This window comes from Acinonyx jubatus, chromosome A1 (genome assembly GCF_027475565.1).
Source record: "Acinonyx jubatus isolate Ajub_Pintada_27869175 chromosome A1, VMU_Ajub_asm_v1.0, whole genome shotgun sequence".
Taxonomy (NCBI): domain Eukaryota; kingdom Metazoa; phylum Chordata; class Mammalia; order Carnivora; family Felidae; genus Acinonyx; species Acinonyx jubatus.
In genome coordinates this window covers 156,016,472-156,036,081 of record NC_069380.1, presented here as the reverse complement: position 1 = coordinate 156,036,081, position 19,610 = coordinate 156,016,472, and the positions used below count along the sequence as shown (strand labels likewise).

At 35.9% G+C, this 19,610-nt stretch overlaps 1 long non-coding RNA gene and 1 other non-coding gene across 4 annotated transcripts in view; both read right to left on the bottom strand.

Moving 5' to 3' along the window:
- The window catches only part of LOC106969292 (uncharacterized), a 172,283-nt gene that overhangs the window by 10,951 nt on the left and 141,722 nt on the right, over positions 1-19,610 (bottom strand). Inside the window, exon 11 of one of the 3 annotated variants that reach the window (XR_008299796.1) lies at positions 11,456-19,607. The exons of the other annotated variants lie outside the window; for them this stretch is intronic. This is a non-coding gene — a long non-coding RNA (uncharacterized LOC106969292). Of the gene's footprint in view, positions 1-11,455; positions 19,608-19,610 lie in introns of those variants that run through there. 3 annotated transcript variants of the gene reach the window in all.
- Positions 18,525-18,633, bottom strand: LOC113595011 (U6 spliceosomal RNA). The gene has a single exon (XR_003415487.1). It is a non-coding gene; the product is annotated as a U6 spliceosomal RNA (small nuclear RNA).

Sequence of the window (19,610 nt, the reverse complement as noted above, 5' to 3'; positions counted from 1 at the left end):
ATAAAACCATTGGAAACTTGGCAGCTTAAAAAGGAAACCATTTTATTGTACCTCCAGATGTTATGGGTCAGAAATTCAGGCTGGGCTTAGCTGGGTGTTTCTTTTGTTCCCTGTGGTATTGAAGGAGTTCACTTGGTGATATCCAACTCTCAGGTGGGTCCAGGGCAGGGGCAACGGGTCCAAAACAGTTTCACTGTCATGTGGCTTGATGGGGATGGCAGAAAGGGTGGGCTTAGCTGGATCTGTCAACACAAGTTCCCACACAAGGCCTCTCTAGCATGACAGTGTCAGGGAAACTAGAACTCTTGGATGGAAGCTTATGGTTCCCTAAAAGAGTGTTCTAAGTGATGGGAAGTAGAAATGGAGACTCTCAGGGCCTTGGCTCAGAAATTGGTACAGTGGTACATCTACTATTATTTTATTGGTTAAAGCAGTTACATGGATTCCCACATTCAAAGGAAAAAGATAGATCTCTCATAAGAAGATTAGTATATATATGAAGGCTTCTTTAATCTAAGATAGATACAGACCTCTACATGACCCAAATGGCCACAGCACCAGGGACTTTACTTTTCTCCTTTGTTTCTGTCTCGGTTCTCTTCATGGTCTTGTACTCTACACTGGCCAAGAGGATCATCCACCCGAATTGACCCATACTTGCCAGTCTGGGGGAATAATAGCCTCACAGTGTCCATTATATATTTCTGAACTGATTTCCAAGAACACTGACTATTCCTATCAGTCATTCCAGTATACAAGATGAAGAGGTTTTTCTTTGACTAGGTTTGCCCTATAAGATACAGGACATCTAGTTAAATTTGAATTTTAGATAAACAAAAAACTTTTTTTTAAGTATAAGTATTTCCCAAATATTGCATGGGATATAGTCATACTAAAATATTGTTTGTTTAGTCTCATAGCCTTAATTATTTTGCTGACATGGCTAAAGCAATAACATACATATATATATATATATATACACACACACATATATATACACATATGTACATATATGTATATATATATACACATATATATACATATGTATATATATGTGTATATATATATATCAAAGTGCAATAATGGAGACAAAAATCACAGAATTCTTTTAATTCTTTGACTTTTCTTTCCCATTGCAAGAGGTTTATAATTCACTGAGTGGATGAGGGTGAGAGGAATATAGTTCTATATGAGGTCAATCAAAGTTTGCACCCACCATTTAGCCAAACTATATGTGAATGTCTTTTATTAAACAAAAATTTCTGTTTAGCAGTTGCTTCAATCATTCCCTTTCTAAGCTGAAGAAAATCTCTACATTTAAATATAGCTATATGAAATGCCCAGAGTCAGTCAAAAATATTTATTGTGTACAATGTGTTAACATAATTAACATGTGGTTCTTGCCTGGTAAGAGTTCAGAATCCAGGGGAGATACATATATCTGAATAGATAATCACATGCCAATGTGATTGATTTTCTAACAAAACAAAAGCAGAGTTCAGTGGGTGTGACTAATAGGACTCAGGGAGTTTGGGATCTTAAAGGAGGTAACATTTGATCTGATCTTGAAAGACAAGTAAGAAATTCTCAGGCAGAGAAGGACAGCAAAGAGATTCCCAGCAGGGATTTAAAAAAAAAAAAAAAAAAAAAGTAATGAAGTCGTGAAGGAGCTGCTATACTTGTGAAGCAGAGAAGGTTCCGATCTAGTTGAAACTAGAAAGGAAGGACCAGAGCCCCACTCACTAGGTCTCACTCACAGTACTACTACATAGGAAAGATTAGGGATGGCCTCAGTCCACGTCAAAACTCAGTAACAGCAAGACAAAGGGTAATAAGAGCAAGTGATCACAGGGCCCAACAAATAATCAAAGGTAAAAGGAAAGATGCCTAACTTCTGTAAGGATAAAAGTAAATTGCTGCTATAGCTCTAGAAACTTTTATTCCCATCTTGCTGCAGCAAAAGCCAATTTTCTATGTGAGGCTGGTTTGGAGGGTTGCATAAAATAATTGACTACCTTTCAGTTTTGGAGATGATGAGCAGAAACATTCCCCAGGTAGGGATTACCCTGCCACACTGTATGAGGAAAAAAAAAGAGCAAAAGCTTTTAATGATTTCATTACACATCCTGTGTGAGCAAGATTTCAATCTGGCTAGAAAGCAAAGATTCTGTGCCTGCTAAAGCCATGTATACTTGAGTATTGCATAGTCATAATATATGATTAGTGACAGCCTAGTGGTGCAACATCGGTAGGAGAACATGGTGAAGAGCCAATGTCCAAGTCTAACAAAACGACAGAAAGTGTCAATTATTTGATGTGTCTTTCATAACTGATCTTAATAAATGTAACTATTAAAACTTGAAAGACACAATGAGAGACCACTACACATCTACTAGAATGACTCAAATTAAATATATATATATATATATATATATATATATATATATATATATATCTCAAAGTGCAATAATGGAGAAAAAAATCACAGAATTCTTTTAATTCTTTGGCTTTTCTTTTCCATTGCAAGAGGTTTATAATCTCATATAATCTCACTGAGTGGATGAGGGTGAGAGCAATTTAGTTCTATCTGAGATCAATCAAAGCTTACAACCACCACTTAGTCAAACTATATCTGAATGGCTTTTACCATATATGACAATATCAAATGCTGATAAGGAAACAAAGAGGCTAGAACACTTCTATTTTGCTGGTGAGAATTCTACTTTGGAAACAAGTTTGACAGTTTCTGGTAGATGTCAACTTACATGTAGGTTACCCTTAGAGACATGAAAACCTATGTTCACACAAAGACCTGCATATGAATATTTACAACAACTTAATTCATAAATACTAAAAGCCAAAAACAAAACCAAATTTTCACCAACTAGTCAATAGATAAATTATGTTAGAGCCACATGGTAATAAAAAAGAAAAAAACTACAGATACATGCACCAACATGGACGAATCTCAAGAGCATTATGCTAAGAGAAAAAGGTTTGACTCAAGAGACTACATACTGAATGATTTAATTAGTATGTTATTATAAAAAAGGAAAAAAATTACAGAAACAGAAATCGGATCAGTGGTTATTGGTAGCTGGACAGGGGAAAGAGTTTACTAAAAAGGCTTATAAAAAATTATCCCAGATCTTGACTTTGGTTGTAATTACATGACTATATAGATTTGTCAAAATTCATTAAACTGTACACCTAAAACACATGAATTTTATTGTGTGTAAATTATATGTCAATAAAGAGCAAAATAAACTTGTATCTTTAAAAAAGGAAAAAAAATAACCAAACAAGATATGAGGGAGCATTGTCCTGAATTTTCATTTGAGTATTGGTTTGACTATTTCCAGCTCTGAAGCTTTTTGACCCTTATTTAAACTTTTATTGACCATAATTATATCCTAAAGATCATATTCAATGGCATACTTGAAAGTCTATCAGTCATTTGTACCAAGTTTGAGAGAATTTATTTCTATTGACTATGGCATCCACTGTATGTAATAAACAAACATCTCTCCTATGCAGCTACAGAGGCCCTAGTTGTGTGCCATCTTTGAAGAGATTGAGGAAATAGTCACTTAAATCATTTTCTGTATTTTATGGTTTAGATGAGGAACTGCAGTTGATTCTATATCTTATATACATTAAAACAGCAAAAAAGAGACCTCTTGAGAATATTAACACAGTGGTAGCCAAATAAGTTGTGTATTTTGAGCACTTCATTTTATGAAGTAGTTCTGAATACCGCAGAGGGAAACATGGAAAGGTTTCTTTTACTACTTTTTCTCTGCAACAGTGCTTTTGCTTTCTTAGTTAGACAAGTCTCCAAACACAAAGCCAAGACTAATTCACCAGGGCAGCCAGTGTTTCCCTTTGAAAACAGGTTTCTTATCTTTCTTGTTTTGATAGTCCTGGTGTTCTGATGTAAAACTCCTGAGGTGTTCCATCAATAGACTAGGCAGTGGTTATTTTATGAATAGCTAATCTAAGTTAATAAAGTGCTCATCAAGGGGCAGAAAAAAATCAGTGGGTCTTGAGAAACACAACAAAGGAGTAACCCTTAGATGAATTTTCTACAGTGACATCTGAGGCATGTCTGGAGACATCTGGCACTAAGTTTAGAAACAAGTACTCATCAAGTGAGAGGTAAGGAGAAAATCTTAAAATCCATGTAGCATTGAAATTTTAAAGCACAATCTTATTTAGGCAAGTTTTCCATTAAACTATGTGCTGTGAATGTATGTGTGAACTGCTGGTTATAATATTAGTTGGTATCAATGTCTTTCACCCAGTGTTTCTGGCAGCAGTGCTTTTATGAAATATGCTGTGCCAACAAAGCAGTAACTAATGTGCAGTAGAGCAGGGAGGAGGCTCACGGCCAACAGGAGCATGGGGGCTGGGCAGGCATGAAGTACAACTTTACCAAAGAGCAGAACATTTTGATGTTTCCCAACACTGATTTGTTCTCCCAACCATTTCAATATGCTACTGGAAGCCACAGCCAAAAAGTTTCAAGTGACTTTATTAGAATATTTCAGTCTTATTAAACTGCCTTCCTTTTGGGTGCCTTGTTGTTTTGATCCCAGGTACTGAATCAATTAACAAATTAATAGGACTTTCTATAAATAGAGGATTCCTCTATTCTGCATTTAATTTTTCACACACACACACACACACACACACACACACACACATACACTTAACTTACGGTCCCAAGAACTTTGCATGTTATACATATCTTCTCCCTGACTGAAATTGTTTAAAGTGGCTAATACCCGGACTCTTTATTCAAGTATTTGGCATTAAAACTATTATTAGTTTAAATTTCAATTTTAGAAGTCCTAAAAGTTGACTTATAGATTAAAGTTTCTTTTCATTCAGCCCATAGCCAGTGGTTTCTGGTAGTCTGTGTATTTGTCAGGCATAGTCTGGATTTGTCCTCAGACACTGGAAAATGATGCTAATATTCTTAAATTACAGAATTTATAATAATAGCTAATCTTTACTATGTATCAGGCCCTGTCACTTTACTTGTATTAATTTATTTGGACTTCACAGCAATCCAGAGAAGTAGGTATAATTACTTTAACAATGAGAAATGAAGTCAAACATCCTTCTTGTATTTATAACCCTGTGTCTGCCATCTAGTTGAGCAATTATGCTTATCTTGTGTTAGACAATGAGAAACAAAGACTGCCTAATAGCAATTTGAAACAAAGATGAATTTATGGGATTTCCTGGCAAGAAAGATCTGCATTACTCAGGTCAAGCAGTTCTCTAACCAAGCAACAACTGAAAGGTCCTGATTTAGAGTCAAAGGAGGAGAAAGGCAATATTCTAAGTCCAAGCTGCTAAATTGTGGATTATTTCCCTCGCTTTGCAAATAGTCATCTGCTGGTTTTACATCACTGATACAGAGAAGCCAGGTTTCTAAACAAGTCTAGGATGAGTTATGAAAGATTCCAGTGGGCATAGGGTCATCCAGCAAACATGCTAGATGCACATGCTTAAACTGTGGCTAGATTTCTATTTCACATCCAAAAGATACCAGGTGACAACACCACATCTTTATATTGTGGTAGGAATAGCGTCTCCCTGGAGTGAAATGGAAGCGAATCAGGTGCTTCTACATTTCTCTATTCTCTGATGACACAGGCACACTCACTACAGAAAGGACCATATGTGATCAGCTCCAGCAATTTCTAATTTGCTTACAAGCTTCATATTTGGAAACTATTCTACAAACAGTTCTCCCAAGATTTATACAAAGTGCATAATAAACAGAGAAGGAATGTTTTTCTTGTGCCTCCTAGGATTTTAAGAACTTGGAATCCTGGCATGGCCATAGCACAACTCAAGGAACAGGGGAAAAAGAGCAGAAACAAAACAAAACAAAAGCAAGATAGCTATTTTGGACTACCTGAGCCTAGTCCACCTTTGGCCCTTTTGTCACTAGCAAAGGACACCTTTCTAATTCCCACTATTTTAGGTTATTTTTCTTCTAAGTTAACAGCAGGACATAGAGTGTAAAAATACGCTGGCAGCTGGTGTAACTCCTGTAAAATGTCATCCCAAGAACAATGTTTCACATCAAACATGTAGGGGATGAGATAAGCACAGGCATTAATCCAGTACTCTCCCTCACCACCAGCAGAATGCCACAGAGGTAGCAAATCCATGAAACACAAGCACAAGTCTGTGGAGAAAAACCTCACTCAGGGTAGAAATAAGAAAATGTCTATTAGGTAGCTTCCTTCCTTAAGCCCCAATTTTTTCCTTTAGATTGTTCTTTTGTATAAGCAGTTGTTCCCTGAATCTCCCTTTCAAAAACTAATATTCCTGGAAAGAATAAGCACCTAGCCATATTAACTCCCTGGCCTAAACTTTCTGACTAATAGTGACCCTTTGTCAAATGTCACATTTCATAACGGACCAACTGAAAAAGAAAGCAGCCTAAATATGTAAAAACCTTAATAATAACAACAAAACAACTAACTTTCAGCTTGTGCATTATAAAGAGTTTCTAAGATTGTAAGTCATGGTTCACATTGAAATATTGTCTAGCCCTAGAACTCATATGATTTTAGAACTGACACTGGAGGACATAAAAATAATTCAAAATAACACAATACCCAATTACCAAAAAATCCAATACAGAGAAGCAATAGAAAAGTATCAGTTGGTGCCTAAGAGAGTGGTCAGCAAGCCAGTATGGAATGTGAAGTTGGGTCAACTGTCTAGGGTTCCTGTCTCTGAAAACTAGTTAGTCCAGAATGCAAAATGAGGCACAGATAGCCAAGACACATTTTCATTCAAACCCACATTATTGCAATAGTTTGGATATAGCCAGCACAGCTGATCAGACATCATCAGGAGAGATTTGATTCAACTGGCAGACAAGGGGTCAGAACTTTACCGAAATATCTCTGTTCAGTTTTTTTCACAGCATTCTTGGTTTATCCATTCTATATATTTTCAGCTGCTTGATTAGCATAGATTCACTATTCCAGTTGTCTTGCAGGAAACAAAAATTGTAAAGCCCTAGCCTCTGCACCCTGAGAATTTATCCTCTAGATACAGAAGAATGCTTCAATAGAAAAAAATTTGCAAAAGATTATAAGGGTATATGACAATGACCATAAAGTACTATCTTAAAAACAAATGCACAATAGCTGATATACCTTAAAAAAGTAATCAAGTTAGGACAAATTCAATAAGAAAATATCTCCTGAATAGAGACAGTTTCTCTCACATTTTATTTTTAAAAAAATTTTTTCTCATCTTTTTTTAAAATATAAATTCAAGTTAGTTAACATATAGTGTAGTATTGGTTTCAGGAGTAGAATTTAGTTATTTATCTCTTACAAATAACACCCAGTGCTCATCCCAAAAAGTTCCCTCCTTAATGCTCATCAGCCATTTAATCCATCCCTCCACCCACCTCCCCTCCAACAATCCTCAGTTTGTTCTCTGTATTTAAGAGTCTATTATGGTTTGCCTCCTACTCTGTTTTTATCTTATTTTTCTTTTCCTTCCCCTATGTTCATTTGTTTTGTATCTTAAATTCCACTTATGAGTGAAATATGATATTTGTCTTTCTCTAACTGACTTATTTTGCTTAGCATAATACACTTTAGTTCCATCTACATTGCTGAAAATGGCAAGATTTCATTCTTTTTGGTCACCACGTAATATTCCATTGTGTGTGTGTGTGTGTGTGTGTGTGTAAACATATATATATATATATATATATATATATATATATGGATAATCAAATGTGTGTATATACACACACACATACACATACACGTGTGTGTGTGTGTGTGTGTGTGTGTGTGTGTGTATACACATTGTCTTATCCATTAATCAGTAAATGGACATTTGAGCTCTTTCCATAATTTGGCTATTGTAGATAGCACTGCTATAAACATTGAGGTGCATGTTTCCCTTCGAATCAGCATTTTTGTATCCTTTGGATAAATACCCAGTAGTGCAATTGCTGGGTCATAGGAGAGTTCTATTTCTAACTTTTTGAGCAATCTCCATACTGTTTTCCAGAGTGGCTGTACCAGTTTCCATTCGCACCAACAGTGCAAAAGTGTTCTCCTTTCTTCGCAGCCTCACCAATATCTGTTGTCTCTTGAGTTGTTAATTTTAGCCATTCTGACAAGTGTGAGGTGTTATTTCATTGTGGTTTTGATTTGTATTTCCCTGATGATGAGTGATGTTGAGCATCTTTTCATACGTCTGTTAGCCATCTGGATGTCTTCTTTGAAAAAGTGTCTATTCACATCTTCTGCCCATTTCTTAACTGGGTAATTTGGTTTTTGGGGGTACTGAGTTTGATAAATTCTTTATAGATTTTGGATACTAACCCTTTATCTGATATGTCATTTGCAAATATCTTCTCTCATTCCATCGGTTGCCTTTTAGTTTTGTTGGTTGTTTCTTTCACTGTGCAGAAGCTTTTTTATCTTGATGAAGTCCCAATAGTTAATGTTTGCTTTTGTTTTCCTTGCCTCAGGAGACATTTCTAGTAAGAAGTTGCTCTAGCCACCAGTCAAAGAGGTTTCTGTCTGTGTTCTCCTCTAGGATTTTAATGGTTTCTTGTCTCACATTAGGTATTTCATCCATTTTGAGTTTATTTTTGTGTATGGAATAAGAAAGTGGTCCAGTTCCATTTCCATTGGTTTGGAAACCAGTTTTCCCAATACCATTTGCCGGAAGAGACTTTTTCCCATTGGATATTCTTTCCTGCTTTGTCGAAGATTAGTTGGCTATACATCTTGGGTGCATTTCTGGGTTCTCTACTCTGTTCCATTGATCTATGTCCTGATACATTTTAAAAGGGATTTTATAGACATGGATTTTTCAGGGAGAAGAGTGGAAGGTACCAACATAGGCAGAAATACTGTATTGCTACAGGTAGAAAATTTTGTTATGGAGAAATAAAAAAGGATCTAACCAAACCAGAAAATGTAGCAAGCCTTGTAGAAGAAAATGCTGTAATGTGGAATCTGCAATTCAATTAGAGCTTTGTATGTTGGGTAGTTTTATTCCTAAAACAACATGGTTTCTCTTAAAAAGGAAATATTATTCTAAAATTTTGTGTAAGTCTTTAGATATTTTATAGCATTTATTTTCCCTCTAATTAAAAAAGTAACAACTCTTCTTGGTAGAAAATGTGAAAAATACAAAGGACAAAGAAGAGTTTTAAAATCTTCCATAATGCCACTTAGACTTCACTGTTAATGCTTACAGCCTTTCAATCATTTTATTCTCTGTGTGTGTGGTTTATATGAGATGCTTTATTGTATACAAAATAGATATCTTACTTCACATATAGTTTTATATATCTTTTCCATTTTTTTTTGAGGGTGGGGAAGGGCAGAAGGAGAGAGAATATCATGACCTGAGACGAAATCAGGAGTTGGATGTTCGAGTGAACCACCTAAGCATCCTGTATCTTTTCCACTTTTAATATTTTATAATTAACATCTGCTTGGGGCACCTGGGTGGCTCAGTCATTTGAGCATCCGACTTCAGCTCAGGTCATGATCTCCTGGTTTGTGAGTTCAGGCCCCACATCAGGCTCTGTGCTGACAGCTCAGAGCCTGGAGCCTGCTTCTGATTCTGTGTTCTCCTCTCTCTCTCTGCCCCTCCCCCACTCGTGCTCTTTCTCTCTCTGCCTCTCAAAAATAAAGAAAACTAATTAAAAAAATTTTTTTAATTAACATCTGCATTATGTGACATTTTTTCTAAGACTTTTTATATTGCTCTGATTTCATTAATACTTTTTCCCCAATTTCCATTATTTTTTTACAAATAGGAGAAACTGTAAATAAAAGCTCGTTATGTTGTCTGAAAGGAATAATCCTTAGCTGAATGAATCACTTAGCTTGATATTAGCATATTTTGGTTCCCTAGATTAAAATATTCAGAGATGACTACATTAGTAAAGATTTGATACACCCTGATTCTGTGAGATGATAAGGGACTAACCCCTGACTATTAGTTCCAAATTTCTTCTGGGCTTTTAGAGTGTGTTCCTGTTTTACTTTGGGAACTAGAAGTCTTGTCTTCAAATTAATGATATACTTTTCTTTGCCATTGTCAGTGTCATTATCAAATCATACTTACGAAATAATTGGGTAACAACACCAAGGGCCCATTGGTTCAAAATATTGTATTGTAATACTACTCTTCCATCACTGCCAAAGTCCAGCATGGCCCTCTTCCAAAATCAGTTGATCCTACTCAGGCACCAAAGCAGTAGTTCATTTTTACTACATCTTCATGGTGGGCATACCATTCAAAAGAGAGACATAAAAAGCACTATTATGTTAAATGTGGCTATTCAAGATGACAAATATTTTTCTTCCTGAAAACAAAATTATCTATCTGTCTATATCTATCTGCCTGTCTATCTATCACCTCCATTATTCATTTGAGTCTATTATTGGAGATTTCTATCTATAGTTTACTTGCTTCAGTATTCAACATAGTAACTGACATCAGGAAGTATCTTTTCACTTAACAGTGAATGTTCCACAAATAGAGAAACATAACATTGGAGAATGTTTCCTTATTAACTGATGAAGCTTTCTTCTGGGGATGCTCACATGTCCAGCAGCTTTGGCCAGGTGTCATAAGCAGATAAATATTTTATGCCTTGCTCTCCCTCTATTTCTGAAAACTTAAGGAAAAGTTATGGAATTGAAACATTTCGACATAGGCATGAAAATGAGTCCAGGCAAGAAGGTATCTATGCTGGATGCTACATAGAAGTGTTTACCTTCCTCTATCATGCAGAGTAAGGTGACCCTTGCAAAGCCTGGTGGCTAGAAATGTTCAATGTAAAACTGGCAATTTTGACTGATGACTTAGTTTTGCTTTTAATGACAAAGTGTGTGGAACATATTACTTAGGTTTGGCCACTTGCAAAAATATTGCAAGACAAAATATTTTCAGCACTCAACAAAAATGCTTGCATATTATTCTATTAGACTCTGCAAAGGGAAATTTTCAGAGACTGGCAATTTCCTTTTGTTCATAGCAATATATGTTCTTTCTCTACGGATAGGGAAAAACAAATCAGATTTTTCTCAACTTCCTGGGAAATACAGTGAGAACTGGTTCAGCTATACTTATGTCAGTTGAACAAAAAGAGTCACTTAAAAACTTAATGCAATAGAGTGCACAGAATTTCAGGAGAAAACTAAAATAATCCCTGAGGTGAGCTCTATTGAGGAAGCATACTGCTAAATTTTTAAAATGGGAACAAGAGATTAGTTTTCTTCTCCATGCTGTCTTTCTTGTGTTTCTTCAAACTACCAAGTGAGTGAATATATAAGGGAGCTGTATATACAGATGAAAAACATGCATGCATGCACGCGCGCGCACACACACACACACACACACACAAACAGTAGGAAAGATTTAACTCAAGTCAATCCATGCATATAGAGCAAGAAAATTGCCCCAATTTTTTTAAAGTTGTAATCACTTGAACATTTTGTAGAATAATAAATTATAAAGCCTGAGTCACCATGAATTGATTCAGTAAAATGAATACTTTAATAGAATAAAACTTACAATAAAAATAGTAATTGTGTGTAAGTATATGATAATGAGGCTTAAGCTTAAGAACTACACATATTCTAAATACTATTTAGCACAGCAATATTAAATGTTTCTGGCGTTCTCTGTAAGGAGAAGAAGAAACTGTATGGAAGTCCTTAAGAGTAATGGATCCACAATACAAGGTAACATAGAGAACGTGGTCTGCCCACTTTCAGGAAATGGGACTCCAGGGTATAAATGATGCAGCACTAAGAACCACAGATTCTTCTTCACCCCACAATCATCTTTCCTCAGGGCTGCCCTGTTGCCCACATCCTGGGGAGCACCATTAATATTATGTTCCATGTAAATGGTAACCACTGGAACTGTGCTACAGAAAATGATATCTCCTACCCAAAGAAGAGTATCAGGAGGAGTTGGCTATTTTAATACCCTCTCCCCACGTACTTCAATCTTTCATTCAAACATATATTCAACAACCATTTGTGGAGAATTGTTATTAGTTGATATTCTTTTAGTTAAGATGTAAGAAAACCCAATTCAAAGTAGCTTAATTTAAAAAAAAAAAAGGAATTTATTGTTTCATGCAACTGAATAGTCCAAGGGTATACTAGCATTAAGCAAATAGCTGGTATCATCAGAATCCTGCGTGATTTTCTCCACTCCTTGGCCCCACTTCCTCTGTGTTGACTGTTCTTTGACAGTATTTTGTACATTGTTTAGAGCTGTACAAACTACTAGAACACAAAATTTTCACTTAATAATCACTTTCTCCTTCCTTTATGAATTCTAAACTCAACATAATTATCTTGTGAGACATTAGCCTATCAGTCAATAGATGAATACACAACTTGAGGAATAAAAGTGACCACACCCATAAAAGAAACAGGCAATTCAGTCTGAATCAGGATTGCTGGGGTGGAGTTTGAGCACCTGCATTTTTAATAGCTCTCTGTGTAATATGTATGCATAAGATCACTGGTCTGCAAATTCAACACATAGCACTAAGAACTAGTTTTCCTACATTTGTGAAATGTCTAAAGGAATTCAATAGTTACTGTCATATCAAAATGTATCTAAGTTATACTACTGCAAAACTTTTTTATTTGTGGCAGTCCTAAGAGTGGATGTTTCACATTTTCTAAAACACATAGGATCCATAGAAGCATCTCAGCTGTTATTAAATTTAATTCTCTGTGTTTACTCCCACCTTCAGATAACTTTTATTCACATATAATTTTAGGGAAAAATCTGGGTAAAACTTGAAACCCCAGTATGAATTGTCAGAAGTGTGTTGGCATAGTATTTTTGAGATATTAACATGTATTCCTTTTTTCTCCGAGCATTTCCTCCAACTCTTCCTCCCTTCATTCAAAGAATATGACTGAGAGGCAGGATAAAACAAAGCAAAAACAGAGAAGTCTAAGAGTCTTGCTGGCTATAGTTTTCAAGTACTTAAGAATTTAAATGAACTGGGGCACCTGGGGTGCTCACTCAGTTGAGTGTCCAACTCTTGATTTTGGCTCAGGTCGTGATCTCATGGTTCATGAATTGGAGTCCCACCTCAGGCTCTGCACTGATAGCACAGAGCCTACTTGGGATTCTCTCTCCCCCCCTTTCTCTGCCCCTCCCTCACTTGTACATGCATGTGCACTCTCTCTCTCTCTCCCTCTCTCTATCTCTCTGTATCTTTCAAAATAAATAAATAAACTTTAAAAATAAAAAAAAAGAACTTAAATGGATAATATCTGGAGTAGAGACAAAATACTCAGAAAAAATAAGAAAGAAAAATTCCATACCTACCACCTCCACCTACCACCTCTACCACACAAATACAGACAAGAGAGAGACAATAGGAGACATTTTGGAAAGTCCTATAAGGAAGACCCGATGGGTCCTTGGAGAGAAGGCATAACTGTAATGAGTTTAAGATGAGAATACAGAAACCCAGAGTCTCTAGTGCTTCCTTATCCCAAGGCTTGGCACAAAAACAGCAAAAATTTTCCTGTGCCCCACTCACTCATCTCCACCAACACTAGCACAGAAGTAAGAGAAAGAGATGGAGAAGGTAAGAGAGCCACATGGACACACATAGAATTTTATACTGTCTTGACTCAGCTGACTAAAACTCTTGGTCATTTGACATGTGCTAAATCTGTCTTCTGGAGAAAAAAATGAACTTGGCAAAGATGGACTGTCATTTAAAGAGTGCAGGACCACAAAACTTGAGCCATTCCATTCCCAAAAGATAATCTGTATATATTACCCAGGGAAGAAAAAAAAGGATTATTAGACAAAGATTATTATTAGACAAAGCCTTTACATCTATTCATAAGAATTTTTATATGCTTGTGTATTAGGTAGCCACTGCTGCAATAACAAATTATCCCCAGACTTAATGGCTTAAAATTATAGAAATTATTTATTATCTTGCATGGTTTCTGTAGGTCAAGAATATCAGAGTGTCTTGGTTATGTCATTTTGGCTCAACTATGTTTGAAAGATCCCACTTCAAGATGGTTCACTCACATGACTAGCAAGTGCACCTTTGCTGTTAACAATTGGCCTCAATTCCTCTTCTCCACAGAGTTGCTTGAGGGTTCTCATAACATGGTGGCTGGCTTCCCTCAGGAGAGAGGTTGAAGAAAAGGCAAAGCAGAAGCCACAATGTCTTTTATGACCAAGCTTCAGAAACTGTACATTGTAACTCCCTCAAGATCCTATTGGTTACACAGGTCAAGCCTACTGATTATGGGAGGAGATCACATAGGATCAAGAATACCAGAGGGTATGGCTCATTAGACACCACCTTGAAGGTTGACTATCACAGCTTCCTGCTTTGTAATATTTCCACTACATAATAAAGGATGTTTGACCCAAATGAAAAAAAAAACATTCTAATAAATGTCATCCCTGTCAATCATCTCAGATATAAAAGAGAAAAGGAGTTCACCTCACTGTGAAAAGGAAGCAGTGTATAGGTTGTGTTTTTTGAACTTAACTCTGAATGAACTTTTTTGTCCATTTCCCAAAGGCTATCATACCCATATCATGTGGATATAGAAATCTTCATCTTTGTTGCTTAGACCAAAAAAAATAAAACATGAAACCTCGTCAGTAAAGCACTGAGAAACCAGTATGGATATATCTGATTTTAATTTTATTTTCAGTGGAAAATAAAAGAGGCATTGCTATAAAAATTCTTCTTATTGGGGCACCTAGGTGGCTCAGTTGATTGAGCAACTGACTCTTGGTCTCCACTCAGGTCATGATCATGGGGTTGTGGGATCAAGCACCACATGGGGCTCTGCACTGAGCATGGAGCCTGCTTGAGATTTTCTCTCTCTCTCTGCCCCTCTTCCCCATTCACTCTTCTCTCTCTCTCTCAAAAAAAACAAAAACAAAAACAAACAAAAGTACACACAAAAAAAATTAAAAAAACCACCAAGAAAGAAAGAAACAAAAAACCCCAGAACAAAACTGTTCTGATTAATATCCGTTTCCTAAAATCCTAACCTTCCACTCACTGCTTTATGACAATAGTCAACTAACTTAGGACCCAGAAAGGAGAATGGAGTTTTTCCTGATCTCTATCCAGAGAATTACCAGCAGCAACTGGTGTTTACCAATAACTAAAAGAGAATTTTTCTACTCCCGCATCTATGCCCTGGTATTGCGTAAGGCCCCCAAGCCTGCGTATAACCGTGGAAAGGTAGGTAAAACACAAACAGCACAATGAAAGCTTAATTTTATCTACATAAAACAAAACAATTTGGTAACTTAATCCATTTGGCCACTACATTTAGTCAATTCAATTTTTTTAAAAAAGTCTTCAAAGAAGGTTTTAAACAAAATTATGTAGTAGACTCTTCTATTAAGAATAGCAACAATTGGGGTTCCTGGGTGGCTCAGTCTGTTAGGCATCTGAGTGGCTCAGGTGATGATCTCACGGTCTGTAGGTCTGAGCCCTGTGTTGGGCTCTGTGCTGACAGCTCTGAGCCTGGAGACTGCTTTGGATTCTGTGTCTCCCTCTCTCTCTCTGCCCCTCCCCTGCTGGTGTTCTCTCTCTCTCTCTGAATAAAAATGTTGAAACTTTTTTTTTTTAAAAAGAATAGGAACAATAATAAAATAAATCACTTGCATGTTAAGCACTATACTAGGCACATTTTTTTCATCTCATTTGTCTCCCCCAAAGAACTGAAAATTGTGCATTATTTCTAATTTTTACATGTGAAATCTCAGAGTCGGAAAGGTTAAATAACTTACCCAATAATATTTAGTAAAGCCAGCATTGAAATTCCTGACTCCAAAACCTATGTTCACTCCACTAAGCACATTATCTCCAATAAAGTGGTGTCCTTTTTGAACACAAGGCAAATTTAAAATATTTTGAGCAAAATATTTACAACAGAAATATCATATGCATAACATAGAAGTAGAAAAAAAAAGTCAACTTTGTCCAAGCCATATAAATGGAATAAGCTAAAAAATTTTGCTTCATGTATTCAAGAATAGTATTTTACTTGTCCTTGTAATATAGTCATATACCCATAGTGTCCTAGTCCTTTGGAAAATGAGATAGTTCAAATAAATAAATAAATAGATAAATAAATAATTTAAAACTGTATACATTTATTATTTTAGTACATAGACTTTGGAGTCAATATTAATCTATTCATGATTATATGATTACTATTTTATCGCTTCATTCTGTGCAGCTGAATCACTCCTTAGAAATTTTTTTGTTCAAGTATAATTAATATACAGTGTTATATTGGTTTCAAGTATAAAATATAATGATTCAACAATTCTATCCATTGCTCAGTGCTCATCATGCTGTGTACTCTTAATCCCATTCACTTATTTCACCCATGCTCCCACCCACCTCCCCTCTGACAACTACCACTTTGTTCTCTGTATTTAAGAGTCTGGGGGTTTTTGTTTGTCTTTTTCTTTGTTCAATTGTTTTCTTAAATTCCACATATGATTGAAATCACATGGTTTCTCTGATTGACTTATTTCATTTAGCATTATACCCTCTAGGTCCATCCCTGTTTTTACAAATAGCCAGATTTCACTCTTTTTTATGGTTGACTAATATTCCGCTCTGTGTGTGTGTGTGTGTGTGTGTGTGTGTGTGTCTACTATTTCTTAAAATTTTTTTTAACATTTATTTATTTTTGAGAGACAGAGAGAGACAGAGCTGAGCAGGGGAGGGGCAGAGAGAGAGGGAGACACAGAATCCAAAGCAGGGTCCAGGCTCCAAGCCCTTAGCACAGGGCTCAATGCGGGGCTCAAACTCATGAACCACGACCTGAGCCGAAGTCAGACACTTAACTGACTGAGCCACCTAGGTGCCCCTACTATTTCTTTACCCATCCATCTACCGATGGACACTTAGGCTGCTTCCATATCTTGGCTATTGTAAATAATGCTGGAATAAACATAGGGGTCCATATAACTTTTCCAATGAGTGTTTTCATTTTCTTTGGATAAAGAAATTCCAGTAGTGGAATTACTGGATCATATGGTAATTCTATTTTTAATTTTTTAAGGACCTTCATAATATGTTCCACAGTGGCTACACCAGCTTGCATTTCCACCAACAATGCAAAAGGATTCCTTTTCTCTACATTTTTGCCAATACTTGCTATTGCTTGTGTTTTCGATTTTAGCCATTTTGACAGGTTCATGGTGATATCTCATTGTGGTTTTGATTTGCATTTCCCTGATGATGAGTGATGATCATTTTTTCATATTTCTGTTGGTCATTTGTATTCCTTCATTGAGAAAATGTCTATTCAGATCTTCTGCCCATTTTTAATTGGATTATTTGTGGGATTTTCAGTGTTCTATAAATTCTTTATATATTTTGGATATTAACCCCTTATTGGATATATCATTTGCAAATACTTCCTCTCACTTAGTAGGTTGTCTTTTGTTGATGCTTTCTTTCACTATGCAAAAGCTTTTTATTTTGACTTTTATTTCCCCTGCCTGAGGAGACTATCTAGAAAAATTTGCTACAGCTGGTATCAAAGAGATTACTGCCTCTGTTTTCTTCCAGGAATTTTACAGTTCACTTCTCACATTTAGGTCCTTCGGCCATTTTGAGTTCATTTTTGTGTGTGATGTTAGAAAGTGGTCCAGTTTTCCCAGCATCACTTGTTGAAGAGAGTGTCTTTTTCCCATTGTATCTTCTTGCCTCCTTTGTCATCGATTAATTGACCATATAAGCCTGGCTTTATCTTCTGGGATTTCTATTCTATTCTATTAATCTATGTCATTTTTGTGTCAGTACCATACTGTTTTGATAACCACAGCTTTGTAGTATATCTTGAAACCTGGGACTGTGATACCTCCAGCTTTATTTTTCTTTTCCAAGATTGCTTTGACTATTTGGGGTCTTTTGTGGTTTCATAAAAATTTTAGGATTATTTGTTCTAGTTCTGTGAAAAATGCTGTTGGTATTTTGATAAAGATTGAATTAAATTTGCATATTGCTTTGACTTGTATGTACAATTTAATAATATTGTACAATTTAATAATATTGGTTCTTCCAATCCAGGAGTATGGAACATCTTTCATTTATTTGCGTCATCTTTAATTTCTTTCATCAGTGTTTTAGATCTTTCACCTCCTTGGTTAAGTTTACTCTTAGGTATTTTATTCTTTTAAGTTCACTTGTAAGTGGGATTGCTTTCTTAATTTCTCTTTCTGCTTCTTCATCATTAATGTATAAAAATGTAACTAGTTTCTGAATATTAATTTTGTGTCCTATGACTTTATTGAATTTATTTATTAGTTCTAGTAGTTTTTTAGCGGATTCTTTAGGGTTTACTATATGCAATATGATGTCATATGCAAATAGTGAAAGTTTTATATCTTCCTTACCAATTAGGATGCCTTTGATTGATTGATTGATTTTTTTTAATATGGAACACTTCATGAATTTGTATATCTTTCATGCACAGAGGCCATGCTAATCTTCCCTGTATCATTCCAATATTTTAGTATATGTGCTGCAGAAGCAAGCACTATTTCTTTTTGCTGTCTGATTGCTGCAGCTAGGACTTCCAGTATTATGTTGAATAAAAGGGGTAAGAGTGGACGGACATCCTTGTCTTGTTTCTGATCTTAGAGGAAAAGCTCTCAGTTTTCCCGTTGAGTATGACATAACCTGTGGGTATTTCATATTTGGCCTCTATTATATTAAGGTATGTTCCCTCTAAACCTACTTTATTGACAGGTCTTTTTTTAAATGTTTATTTATTTATTTTGAGAGAGCACCTGCGTGCATCCACAAACACATAGCACACCCACAAACACATGCATGGGAGAGGGGCAGAAAGAGAGGCACAGCACAGCCTGAGGCGGCTCAAACTCAGGTGCCATGAGGTCATAACCTGAGCCTAAATCAAGAGTCAGAAGCTTACCCAATTGAGCCACAGAGGCACCCCATGTTGACAGTTTTTATCATGAATGAATGTTGTACTTTGTCAACTGCTTTTTCTGCATCTATTTAAGTGATCATATGGTTTTTATTCTTTCTTTTATTGGTGTGATGTATCACGTTGATTGATTTGCCAATAATGAAGCATTCTTGCATCTCTGGAATAAATCCCACTTGATCGAGGTGAACAATTTTTTTAATGTATTTTTGGATTCAGTTTGCTAATACATTATTGAGGATTTTTGCATATATGTTCAGCAGAGATATTGGCCTGTAGTTTACTTCTTTTAAAGTGTCACCGCTCAGAAATTTTTAAAATAGTTTTTTTGCAAATCTGAAAGGAGAAACAGTATTTTTTAAGTTGTTAGAATTCAGTTCTCCAATGACTTGTTTTCAGTACTGCTGTACCTCACCAGCAGCAGGCTGGCATTGATGAGAAAACAAAAATAATTATGCAATTATTATGAAACTCTGTTCAAAGGTACTTTTTACTTTACAAATGGCAGAGGAATGGGTGAAGAACCGGTCCCCTTGTCCCATATAATTTCCTCCAAAGTATCTG